This window comes from Cervus canadensis, chromosome X, assembly GCF_019320065.1.
Source record: "Cervus canadensis isolate Bull #8, Minnesota chromosome X, ASM1932006v1, whole genome shotgun sequence".
Classification (NCBI taxonomy): Eukaryota; Metazoa; Chordata; class Mammalia; order Artiodactyla; family Cervidae; genus Cervus; species Cervus canadensis.
The window spans coordinates 136,860,677-136,872,898 of NC_057419.1; the positions used below are offsets into that span (position 1 = coordinate 136,860,677).

Below are 12,222 nucleotides of genomic sequence, written 5' to 3' on the forward strand. Positions count from 1 at the left end.
CCTGTTGGCATAAGTCCTCTTGGAGGAGGTTGCCATTAGCCCCACCACAGAGCCTATAGACCTACCATAGAGATTGCATACTCCAAGAGGGCTGCCTCAGGCCAAACTACAGGAAGGAAGCACAGCCCCACCATCAGCAGAAAATTGGATTAAAGATTTACTGAGCATGGCCCTGCCCACCAGAGCAAGACTCAGTTTCCCCGCATAGGCAGTCCCTCCTATCAGGAAACATGCACAAGCCTCTTATTCTCATCTGTCAGAGGGCAGACAGAATGAAAACCCATAATCACAGAAAACTGACCAAAATGATCACATAGATCACAGCCTTGTATAACTCAATGAAAATATGAGCCATACCATGCAGGGCCACCCAAGACAAATGGGTCATGGTGAAGAGTTCTGACAAAACGTGGTCCATTGGAGAAGGGAATGGCAAACCACTTCAGCATTCTTGCCTTGAGAACCCCAAGAACAGTGTGAAAAGGCAAAAAGATATGACACTGAAAGATGAGCCCCCCAGGTTGGTAGGTGTCCAACATGCTACTGGGGAATATTGGAGAAATAGAATGAAGAGGCTAGCCAAAGTGGACATGACACCCAGTTGTGGCTGTGTGTGTCTGGTGGTGAAAGTAAAGTCTGGTGCTGTAAAGAACAATATTGCATAGGAACCTGGAATATTAGGTCCATGAATCAAGGTAAATTGGATGTGGTCAAACAGGAGATGGCAAGAGTGAGCATTAACATTTTAGGAATCTGTGAACCAAAATGGATGGGAATGGGTGAATTTAATTCAGATGTCCATCCCCCATGGTTCAGTGGTAAAGAATCTGCCTGCAGTGCAGGAGACACAGGAGATGTGGGTTCAATCCCTGGGTCGGGAAGATCCCCTTGGAGCAGGAAATGGCAACCCACTCGTGTTTTTGCCTGGAGAATCCCATGGACAGAGGAGGCTGGTGGGCTACAGTCCATGGGGTTGCAAAGAGTTGGACATGACTGAAGCGACTGAGCATGCATGCATTATATCTACTACTGTGGGCAAGAATCTGTTAGAAGAAATGGAGTAGCCCTCATAGTCAACAAAAGAGTCTTGCAGTCTCAAAAATAACAGAATGATCCCCATTCGTTTCCAAGCCAAACCATTCAACATCACAGTAATCCAAGACTATGCCCAGACTACTAATGCTAAAGAAGTTGAATTTGAATAATTCTGTGAATACTTACAAGACCTTCTAGAACTGACATAAAAAAGATGTTCTTTTCTTCATATCAGACTAGAATGCAAAAGTAGGAAGTCAGGAGATACCTGGAGTAACTGGCAAATTTGGCCTTGGAGTACAAAATGCAGCAGGGTTGAGGCTTACAGAGTTTTCCCAAGAGAACACACTGGTCATAGCAAACACTCTCTTCCAACAACACAAGAGATGACTGTACACATGGGCATCACCAGATGATCAATACCAAAATCAGATTGATTATATTCTTTGCAGCCAAAGATGGAGAAGCACTATACAGTTAGCAAAAACAAAACCTGGAGCTGACTGTGGCTCAGATCATGAGCTCCTTATTGCAAAATTCAGACTTACATTGAAGAAAGTAGGGAAAACCTCTAGACCATTCAGGTATGACCTAAATCAAATCCCTTGTGATTATAGAGTGAACATGACAAATAGATTAAAGGGATTAGATCTGACAGACAGAGTGCCTGAAGAACTATGGATAGAGGTTCAAAATATTGTACAGGAAGTGGTGCCAAAACCATCCCCAAGAAAAAGAAATGCAAGAAGGCAAAATGGTTGTCTGAGGAGGCTTCACAAATAGCTGAGAAAAGAAGAGAAGCAAAAGGCAAAGGAGAATGGGAAAGATATACCCAAATGAATGGAGAGTTCCAAAGAATAGCAAGGAGAGATAAGAAAGCCTTCCTTAGTGATCAATGCAAAGAAATAGAGGACAATAATAGAATGGGAAAGACTAGAGGTCTCTTCAAGAAAATTTGATATACCGAGGGAACATTTCATGCAAAAGTGTGCACAATAAAGGACAAAAACGGTAAGAACCTAACAGAAGCAAAAGAGATTAAGAAGAGGTGGCAAGAATATACAGAAGAACTGTATGAAAAAGGTCTTAATGATCCGGATAACCATGATGGTGTGGTCACCCACCTAGAGCCAGACATCCTGGAGTGTGAAGTCAAGGGGGCCTTAGGAAGCATTACTATGAATAAAGCTAGTGGAGGTGATGGAATTCCAGCTGAACTATTTCGAATCCTAAAAGATGATGCTGTGAAAGTCCTGCACTCAATATGCCAGCATATTTGGAAAACTCAGCAGTGGCCACAGGACTGGAACAGGTCAGTTTTCATTCCAGTCTTGAAGAAGGGCAATGCTGAGAAAGGTCCATATAGTCAAAGCTGTGGTTTTTCCAGTGATGTGAGAGTTGGACCATCAAGAAGGGTGAGCACCAAAGAATTGATACTTTCTAACTGTAGTGCTGGAGAAGACTTTTGAGAGTCCCTTGGACTGCAAGGAGATCAAACCAGTCAATCCTAAAGGAAATTAGTCTTGAATATTCATTGGAAAGACTGATGCTGAAGCTGAAGCTCCAATACTTTGGCCACGTGATGCAAAGACCCTGATGATAGGAAGATTGAGGGCAGGGGGGAGAAGGGGGCAACAGAAGATGAGATGGTTGGATGGCATCATCAACTCAAATGGTCAGGAGTTTGAGCAAACTCCAGGAGATAGTGTAGGACAAGGGAAGCGTGGTATGCTGTAGTCCATGGGGTCGCAAAGAGTCAGACACCACTGAGCACCTGAACAACAAAACCATATAAAAGTGAACAGTATTGTCCCTCGTGTTAATACTATATTCTGTACTTTAAAGCTGTTATGAGGGTAGAGCTTTAATGTTTTCACCATAACAACAACAAAATAGTATTATGTGAAGTAAAGGATGTGCTGACTAATCTTATTGTGGTAGACATTTTGCAGTATACACCTGTATAAAATCATCACAGTGTACATGATAAACTTATGCAATGTAATATGTCAATATATCTGAAAAAGCTGAAGGGGAAAGTGAACAACTTAGTATATTCACAATGTTGTATAACTATCACTTCTATCAGATTTCAAAACATTTTCATCACTCCCAAAAGAAACCTTGTGCACCTTAAGTAGTTACTCCTAGTTTCCTCTTCTTCCCAGCTGCAAGAAACCATCAGTCTGCTCTCTGTCTCTGTGGATTTATTGATTCTGGATATTTCATATAAATGAAATCATGTAGTATGTGAATTATGTGAATTTTTTTGTCTGACTTCTTTCACAGAGTATAATGTTTTTGAGGTTCATCCATGTTGTAGCACTGCTTTTGATGCATCGCATAAGCTTTGGTATCTTTTGTTTTACACCTTGTGTGTATCCTGTATTGAAGGCATGTAGCATATAAAGAAGTCCTGCTTGTATTGTTCACTTATCAGCATCTACAGCATATTTTATGTAACTTTTATAATTATTTCCAGTGGGAAAGTTAGTCTGCTAAAGGCTAGTCCCTTGCAGGTGTAATTGGAAGTCTTTTTTCCCATTTGCTTTTGACTTCAACTGAAGAGGTTACTCTGTTATGTTTATTATGGCTACTGATCTATCTGGATTTAATTGTACATTCTAACATCTTATTTTGATGTTTCTCATTGTCCTGCTCCTTTTGTTTCTCTTCCACTATCTTATTTATTGCTTCCATTTGGATTTATATTTTATAATATGTGTCTTATTTATCTTAACTACTTTCCCATTTCTATTTTGAAGTTATGGGCTATGTTTTTATTCTTTTAGTGGATACCTAGAAATGTTAATGAGCATATTTAATAAAACTGAAAGTAAATCAGCGTATTTGCCATTCTCCTAAACAATGCAAGGACCACAGAACACTTTAACTCAGATTGTCCTGTCCTGACATAAGTATTTATTGACCAATGGTTTTGTCCTATATTTTGACTCCATAAATTAGACATCATTATTGTTTTATGCATTCAGTGTTTATTTTGGCTTATTCACGTATTTACTACTTTCTAAACTTATTAGATCATAGAGAAGAAAACGTAAGTTTGGTCAAGACAAATACATTGACAGAGGTACACTCTCCCAGGATTCCGGGTTGAATGTGATGGGATTCAACTACCTGAGACTGACACACAGTGGGGGAAAGGAGGACTATTTTTGGAACCCAGATGATTCTGAGTTTTTATTATACCCCTTTGCCCAATTATACTGGGTAAATGGAATCTGAAGCAACCCAAAATGTGTATAATACCATACATAAAGAACTTATATCCTACAGTTATAATCATGGGAATTAGAATCTGGTTTTCCCATGAATTTAAGTATCCTTTCTAGCCTGGATGCTGGCAGAGGGTAAGGGGAATATAGAATGGTGGTGGGAGAAGGCAGCTTTGATTATTACTTTAGGCAAGCCACAAAAACAGAGATTGCAGCTGCTATGTTTTATGTTACTTTTTTAAAACCCTATTTTTAATCCCTGCTAACTTATGTGAAGAGCAGTAGTGGTGGCCATTGTTTTAGGTTTCAGGTGGAAATTTGACTGGATCCACATCACCCTATGTTTATATAGTAGCAGGTCTTTGTGCGATCCTGTGCTTGTGAAACAAAATATTCACTAGATGAAGGATAAGAGTGGATACTCAAGGGCTTGAGGGGTGGACTGTGTTGAATAGCTTCCACTTGCTCCTCCAGATCCACTCCTCTTCTTTTCTTCACTCTTTTCTCATCCCTGAGAGAATGATCTTTATGGACTACATCAACAGACTCCCTGTCTTTTAGTTAATTTCCAGTTAGATCTGTCCACTGGATGTCCATAGCAGGTTATCATAAAGAGAAGGAGAAGTGAGTTTAAGTTGTTTGTTACCCCTAGCTTTTTCCTGAAGAGTGACCTAGAGCTGGTTCTGTTTATCTACCAAAGGTAACAATTCTTTTCAGAGTAATCCTTCCATATGAATCTTTCTGAGTTCTGGTAATTGCTTCCTTCCCTCATTCCTTCCAGTCTAGGTGTTATCCCTTGTGGTTTTGCTACACCCTGCCTATATCTTTGCAAACAATCCCTTTTTTAAACCATCCTTGAATTTTCCTGTTTTGAGTGTATCATTTGTTTCCTATTGGGACCCTATTAGGTCCCTTCTCCTTGTTTTCTCTCTCTCTCTCTCTGTCTTATTCCTTTCATCCTCCAGTTCCCTTAACTGTATTTCCTATAATTTCAGCTATTTCCTGTAAGCAGATGACACCCAAATCTACAGCTCAGTGTCATCCAGGCCTCAATCTCAAAATCATATATTACTCATATCGCCCACTCCTACCTCCACTGCTAACAGATCAGTTGCTGTTATGTCAATTTTGCCTCAAGTGTTTTTTTCCATCCACTCTCTCCTCTCTAGTCTCATGATTATTATACTATGCAGCATGGTGATGAAGAACATGGACTTTGACCTCAGTTCAGTTCAGTTCAGTCGCTCAGTCATGTCTGACTCTTCGTGATCCCATGAACCCCAGCACGCCAGGCTTCCCTGTCCATCACCAACTTCCAGAGTCCACCCAAACCCATGTCCATTGTGTCGGTGATCCCATCTAACCATCTCATCCTCTGTCGTCCCCTTCTCCTCCTACCCTCAATCTTTCCCAGCATCAGGGTCTTTTCAAGTGAGTCAGCTTTACACATCAGGTGGCCAAAATACTAGGGTTTCAGCTTCAGCAACAGTCCTTCCAATGAACACCCAGGACTGATCTCCTTTAGGATGGACTTGTTGGATCGCCTTGTAGTCCAAGGGACTCTCAAGAGTCTTCTCCAACACCACAGTTCAAAAGGATCAATTCTTCGGTGCTCAGCTTTCTTTATAGTCCAACTCTCACATCCATACACAACTACTGGAAAAACCATAGCCTTGACTAGACGGACCTTTGTTGGCAAAGTAATGTCTCTGCTTTTTAACATGCTAAGTTGGTCATAACTTTCCTTCCAAGGAGCAGTTCAGTTCAGTTCAGTCGCTCAGCCGTGTCCGACTCTTTGCGACCCCATAAATCACAGCATGCCAGGCCTCCCTGTCCATCACAAACCCCCAGAGTTTGCTCAAACTCATGTCCATCGAGTCAGTGATGCCATCCAGCCATCTCATCCTCTGTCGTCCCCTTCTCCTCCTGCCCCGAATCCCTCCCAGCATCAGGGTCTTTTCCAATGAGTCACCTCTTCGCATGAGGTGGCCAAAGTACTGGAGTTTCAGCTTCAGCATCAGTCCTTCCAATGAACACCCAGGACTGATCTCCCTTAGGATGGACTGGTTGGATCTCCTTGCAGTCCAAGGGACTCTCAAGAGTCTTCTCCAACACCACACTTCAAAAGCATCAATTCTTCGGCACTCAGCTTTCCTCACAGTCCAACTCTCACATCCATACCTGACCACTGGAAAAACCATAGCCTTGCCTAGATGGACCTTTGTTGGCAAAGTAATGTCTCTGCTTTTTAATATGCTATCTAGGTTGGTCATAACTTTCCTTCCAAGGAGTAAGCGTCTTTTAATTTCATGGCTGCAATCACCATCCACAGTGATTTTGGAGGCCAAAAAAATAGAGTCTGACACTGTTTCCACTGTTTCCCATCTATTTGCCATGAAGTGATGGGACCAGATGCCATGATCTTAGTTTTCTGAATGTTGATTTTTAAGCCAACTTTTTCACTCTCCTCTTTCACTTTCATCAAGAGGCTCTTTAGTTCTTCTTCACTTTCTGCCATAAGGGTGGTGTCATCTGCATATCTGAGGTTATTGATATTTTTCCTGGCAATCTTGATTCCAACTTGTGCTTCCTCCAGCCCAGCGTTTCTCATGATGTACTCTGCATATAAGTTAAATAAGCAGGGTGACAATATACAGCCTTGACATACTCCTTTTCCTATTTGGAACTAGTCTGTTGTTCCATGTCCAGTTCTAACTGTTGCTTCCTGACCTGCATACAGGTTTCTCAGGAGGCAGGTCAGGTGGTCTGGTATTCCCATCTCTTTCAGAATTTTCCACAGTTTATTGTGATTCACACAGTCAAAGGCTTTGGCATAGTCAATAAAGCAGAAATAGATGGTTTTCTGGAACTCTCTTGCTTTTTTGATGATCCAGCAGATGTTGGCAATTTGATCTCTGGTTCCTCTGCCTTTTCTAAAACCAGCTTGAACATCTGGAGGTTTGCGGTTCACGTATTGCTGAAGCCTGGCTTGGAGAATTTTGAGCATTACTTTACTAGCGTGTGAGATGAGTGCAATTGTGCAGTAGTTTGAGCATTCTTTGGCAGTACCTTTCTTTGGGATTAGAATGAAAACTGACCTTTTCCAGTCCTGTGGCCACAGCTGAGTTCTCCATATTTGCTGACATATTGAGTGCAACACTTTCACAGCATCATCTTTTAGGATTTGAAATAGCTCAACTGGAATTCCATCATCTCCACTAGCTTTGTTCATAGTGATGCTTTTAAGACTTCATATTCCAGGATGTCCAGCTCTAGGTGAGTGTGAGTGATCACACCTTCGTGATTATCTGGGTTGTGAAGATCTTTTTTGTACAGTTCTTCTGTGTATTCTTGCCACCTCTTCTTAATATCTTCTGCTTCTGTTAGGTCCATACCATTTCTGTCCCTTATTGAGCCCATCTTTGCGTGAATTGTTACCTTGGTATCTCTAATTTTCTTGAAGAGATTTCTAGTCTTTCCCATTCTATTGTTTTCCTCTATTTCTTTGCATTGATCACTGAGGAAGGCTTTCTTATCTCTCCTGGCTATTCTTTGGAACTCTGCATTCAAATAGGTATATCTTTCCTTTCCTCCTTTGCGTTTCACTTCTCTTCTACTCAAAGCTATTTGTAAGCCCTCCTCAGACAGCCATTTTGCTTTTTTGCATTTCTTTTTCTTGGAAATGGTCTTGCTCCCTGTCTCCTGTACAATGTCAAGAACCTCCGTCCATAATTCATCACTGAGACCTAAGTTTGAATTCTATGTCTGCCACTTACTTGGACAAGTTCATTCCTTCATTCAAGAAGTATTTACTGAGCAACAACTTTGTGCCAGATACTGTGCTAGGCCCTAGGGATTCAGTAATGAACAAGACTAAGTCTTGCTTTCCTTACATGAGGGAGACAGATTATAGATACATGAACAAAACAACAAATAAGATAATTTCAGATTATACTCTGATGATAACAAAATGGGGTAATGGGAAATAACTGTTATAGGAAGAAAAATCTTAGAGTCGTAAGGGAAGTGTGGCTAGAAAAAGAGAAAAGGGTTGTGGCTAAGCTCTGGGGCATGCCAGGATTTGTAGGTTTGCAAAAAGAAGAACAAATGTGTTTGTGGTTCTCACTAAATGCCAGGCACTGTCCTAAGTGCATTACATACAGTAATTCATTCAATCCTTGCCAGAACCCTAGAGGGTATCATTTTTATCTTACCATCATTTTACTAAAGATTAAACTGAGGCACAGAGAGGTTTAGTAACTTGCCTAAGGTCATATAGGAAGCAAATGGTAAAACTGGGATTTGGACTTAGGCAGTCTTGTTTTGTAACCCATGTTCTTAACTTCCTTGAAGAATACTGTCCCCTCCTAAGCCACCTAGCCAAGAGGAGAGAGAAGGAAGAAACTGTAAAAGAAATTAAGTAGTATCAACTCCATGAGTTTCAGTTTTCTCATTTGTAACATGGAAATAATATTGTGCTTCACAAGGATTTTGTGGAGATGAAATCTTATAATGCATGCAACGTATGTATCACAGTGCCTGCCAAGTACTAGCCACTTGATAGATGGCAGCTACTATTATTATCTTGTATACTATTGTAATAGCTTCCTAACTCACCTACCTGACTCCTCTCTCTCCAGCTGTACCTTCCCCCCAAACCACACAACCAGCTTACATATTCCCATTTACTTCAATGCAGGGTTGCCATTGTTATCTTACATACTGCTCACCTGCTCAAAATCCTTCAATAGTTACCAATTGCCTACAAGCAGGAGTAGGCTAATGTTTTTGTTTTTGTTTTTTTTGTAAAAGGCCACATAGTAAATATTCTTAGGCTTTGTGAGCTTATTTGTTCTCCATTGCCACTATTTATCCCTGCCATTGTATAGTAAAAGCATTCATAGAAAGTACATAATACAATGTGTGTGAATGCATTCCAATAAAAGTTTACTTACAAAACCAACCTAGGATGGGTGGGCGGTGTGTGGGGGGTTGCTGAATTTGGCCCACAGGCCAGAGTTTGTCAACCCTTGGTCTACAGAATTAATTTAGCATTCAGGACCCTACCTGCTTCTTACAACCTTGCTTCCACTTGCTCTCAACTATTGGTTCACAGACTGGCCCCTGTACACAGAGGGTAAAGAGACATCAAAAAGCAGGCAGAGCACTCTAGATTGGTAGATGGCAGATTTAATGAGCAAGGGAGCTTATATACTAGGCTTATCTTTGTGTTTGGGGGGGAGGTCTGGAAGATGAGTAGATATCTACATCTGTCCTCCAGAATCTTCAAAGTTTATATTGAGGCCTTAACTGGGTTTAGTAACATATACAGTTCAGATGGCCTAACCACCACATTACTATCTCAAGGCTGTGTTCTTGGGATAGCCTGTGGCCAGGGGAAGACAAGCGGAATGCACATTCCAAGGATAAGGAGGAGCCTCCAGTTGCTCAAGTCCAGATTGCGGGTCAACTGGTGGTCATGTCCTCCAACACCAATCATCCATTGAACACTCCAGCCAAACCAGGTGATGCTCTGTTCTCTTTGTTTACCCTAGTTCCTCTATCTTAATTGCCCTCCTCTTCAAGCTCTGTCTGTTGAAGTCCTGTGTATCTGTATTGATTAGGTTCCTTTGCAAGCAACAGAACTGACTTTGGCTGTGGTATAGACTGTGGATACTCATCAGTATTTTCTTTTTGGATGCCCATTTAGATGTCTTTTTCTTTCTGGATGCCCATCTAGATTACATTTCCCAGCCCACCTTTCGGTGAAGTGTAGCCATGTAATTGAGTTTTGGCCAGTGGAATATGAACAGAAGTGACATGTGCTATTTTCCATCAAAACCTCCCACCTTTGATCCTGCCAGCTGAATGCAGAGAATGCCTGTTTTAGTCAACTCAAGCTGCTATAACAAAATACCATAAACTGAGTGATATAAACAACAGAAATTTACTTCTCACAGTTCTGAAGCTGGGAAGTTCAAAATCAAGATGCTGACTGATTCAGTTCCTGATGAGGTCCCTCTTCTCTGTCTGCAGATGGCCACCTTCTTGCTGTATTCTCACATGGTAGCAAGAGATCATCTCTCTTTTTTTTAAGAAGTTAAATACTTTATTATTAAATTGTTTATTCTCCTGCAAGGCTGTTGCTTCACTGTATAAAAATAGCACCAGCAAACACTGTATACTGCAAAATTAAGATAGTAATATTCTTCATTGGACACTATACAACTAACAAACTTTTCTCCACTGGCAGTTATTTCTAGTGGGAAGATCATTTTGACCCAAATCCAAGGATAGTTGTAAGCAAGTTACAATGTCATATAAGGTTTAAGATAACCATGTTATCCTTGAATTACATAATTTTTGTAATTAATTTTCCAGAGATAATTTCAGGAATTCTGAATATATAACTGGAGCCTAGCCTAAAAATCACAGGATCCTGTGGAAAACATGCACAGTGTTTATCTGAAGTCATTAGAAAGTTAAGGGGTATTTTCTTCAGGAAACATTGTTACAAGTAGTTTCTTTTGCTAAAAGTTGGCTTTTTAAATATTTATCCACCACTAATTTAAGACAAGGATGATGCAGTGGAAGTGCTGCACTCAATATGCCAGCAAATTTGGAAAACTCAGCAGTGGCCACAGGACTGGAAAAGGTCAGTTTTCATTCCAGTCCCAAAGAAAGGCAATCCCAAAGAATGCTCAAACTAGCGCACAGTTGCACTCATCTCACACGCTAGTAAAGTAATGCTCAAAATTCTCCAAGCCAGGCTTCAGCAATACGTGAACCGCAAACCTCCAGATGTTCAAGCTGGTTTTAGAAAAGGCAGAGGAGAGGAACCAGAGATCAAATTGCCAACATCTGCTGGATCATCAAAAAAGCAAGAGAGTTCCAGAAAACCATCTATTTCTGCTTTATTGACTATGCCAAAGCCTTTGACTGTGTGAATCACAATAAACTGTGGAAAATTCTGAAAGAGATGGGAATACCAGACCACCTGACCTGCCTCCTGAGAAACCTGTATGCAGGTCAAGGAAGCCACAGTTAGAACTGGACATGGAACAACAGACTGGTTCCAAATAGGAAAAGGAGTATGTCAAGGCTGTATATTGTCACCCTGCTTATTTAACTTATATGCAGAGTACATCATGAGAAATGCTGGGCTGGAGGAAGCACAAGTTGGAATCAAGATTGCCAGGAGAAATATCAATAACCTCAGATATGCAGATGCCAGCACCCTTATGGCAGAAAGTGAAGAAGAACTAAAGAGCCTCTTGATGAAAGTGAGGAGAGTGAAAAAGTTGGCTTAAAAATCAACATTCAGAAAACTAAGATCATGGCATCTGGTCCCATCACTTCATGGCAAATAGATGGGAAACAGTGGAAACAGTGTCAGACTCTATTTTGTTGGCCTCCAAAATCACTGTGGATGGTGATTGCAGCCATGAAATTAAAAGACGCTTACTCCTTGGAAGGAAAGTTATGACCAACCTAGATAGCATATTAAAAAGCAAGACATTACTTTGCCAACAAAGGTCCATCTAGGCAAGGCTATGGTTTTTCCAGTGGGTCATGTATGAATGTGAGAGTTGGACTGTGTAGAGAAGCTGAGTGCGAAGAATTGATGCTTTTGAAGTGTGGTGTTGGAGAAGACTCTTGAGAGTCCCTTGGACTGCAAGGAGATCCAACCAGTCCATCCTAAGGGAGATCAGTCCCGAGTGTTCATTGGAAGGACTGATGCTGAAGCTGAAACTCCAGTACTTCGGCCACCTCATGCGAAGAGGTGACTCATTGGAAAAGACCCTGATGCTGGGAGGGATTCGGGGCAGGAGGAGAAGGGGACGACAGAGGATGAGACGGCTGGATGGCATCATCGACTCGATGGACATGAGTTTGAGTAAACTCTGGGAGTTGGTGATGGACAGGGAGGCCTGGCGTGCTGCGATTCATG

General features: G+C 41.2%; 1 protein-coding gene across 1 annotated transcript in view; it reads left to right on the plus strand.

Annotated features, from left to right (window-relative positions):
* Nucleotides 1-6,280: 6,280 nt before the first annotated feature.
* GUCY2F (guanylate cyclase 2F, retinal) overlaps nt 6,281-12,222 on the plus strand; it is a 123,902-nt gene continuing 117,960 nt past the window's right edge. The window contains exons 1-2 of the mRNA XM_043459087.1: nt 6,281-6,291; nt 7,024-7,027. The gene's annotated coding sequence lies outside the window, so the exon portion shown is untranslated. The remainder of the gene's footprint in view (nt 6,292-7,023; nt 7,028-12,222) is intronic.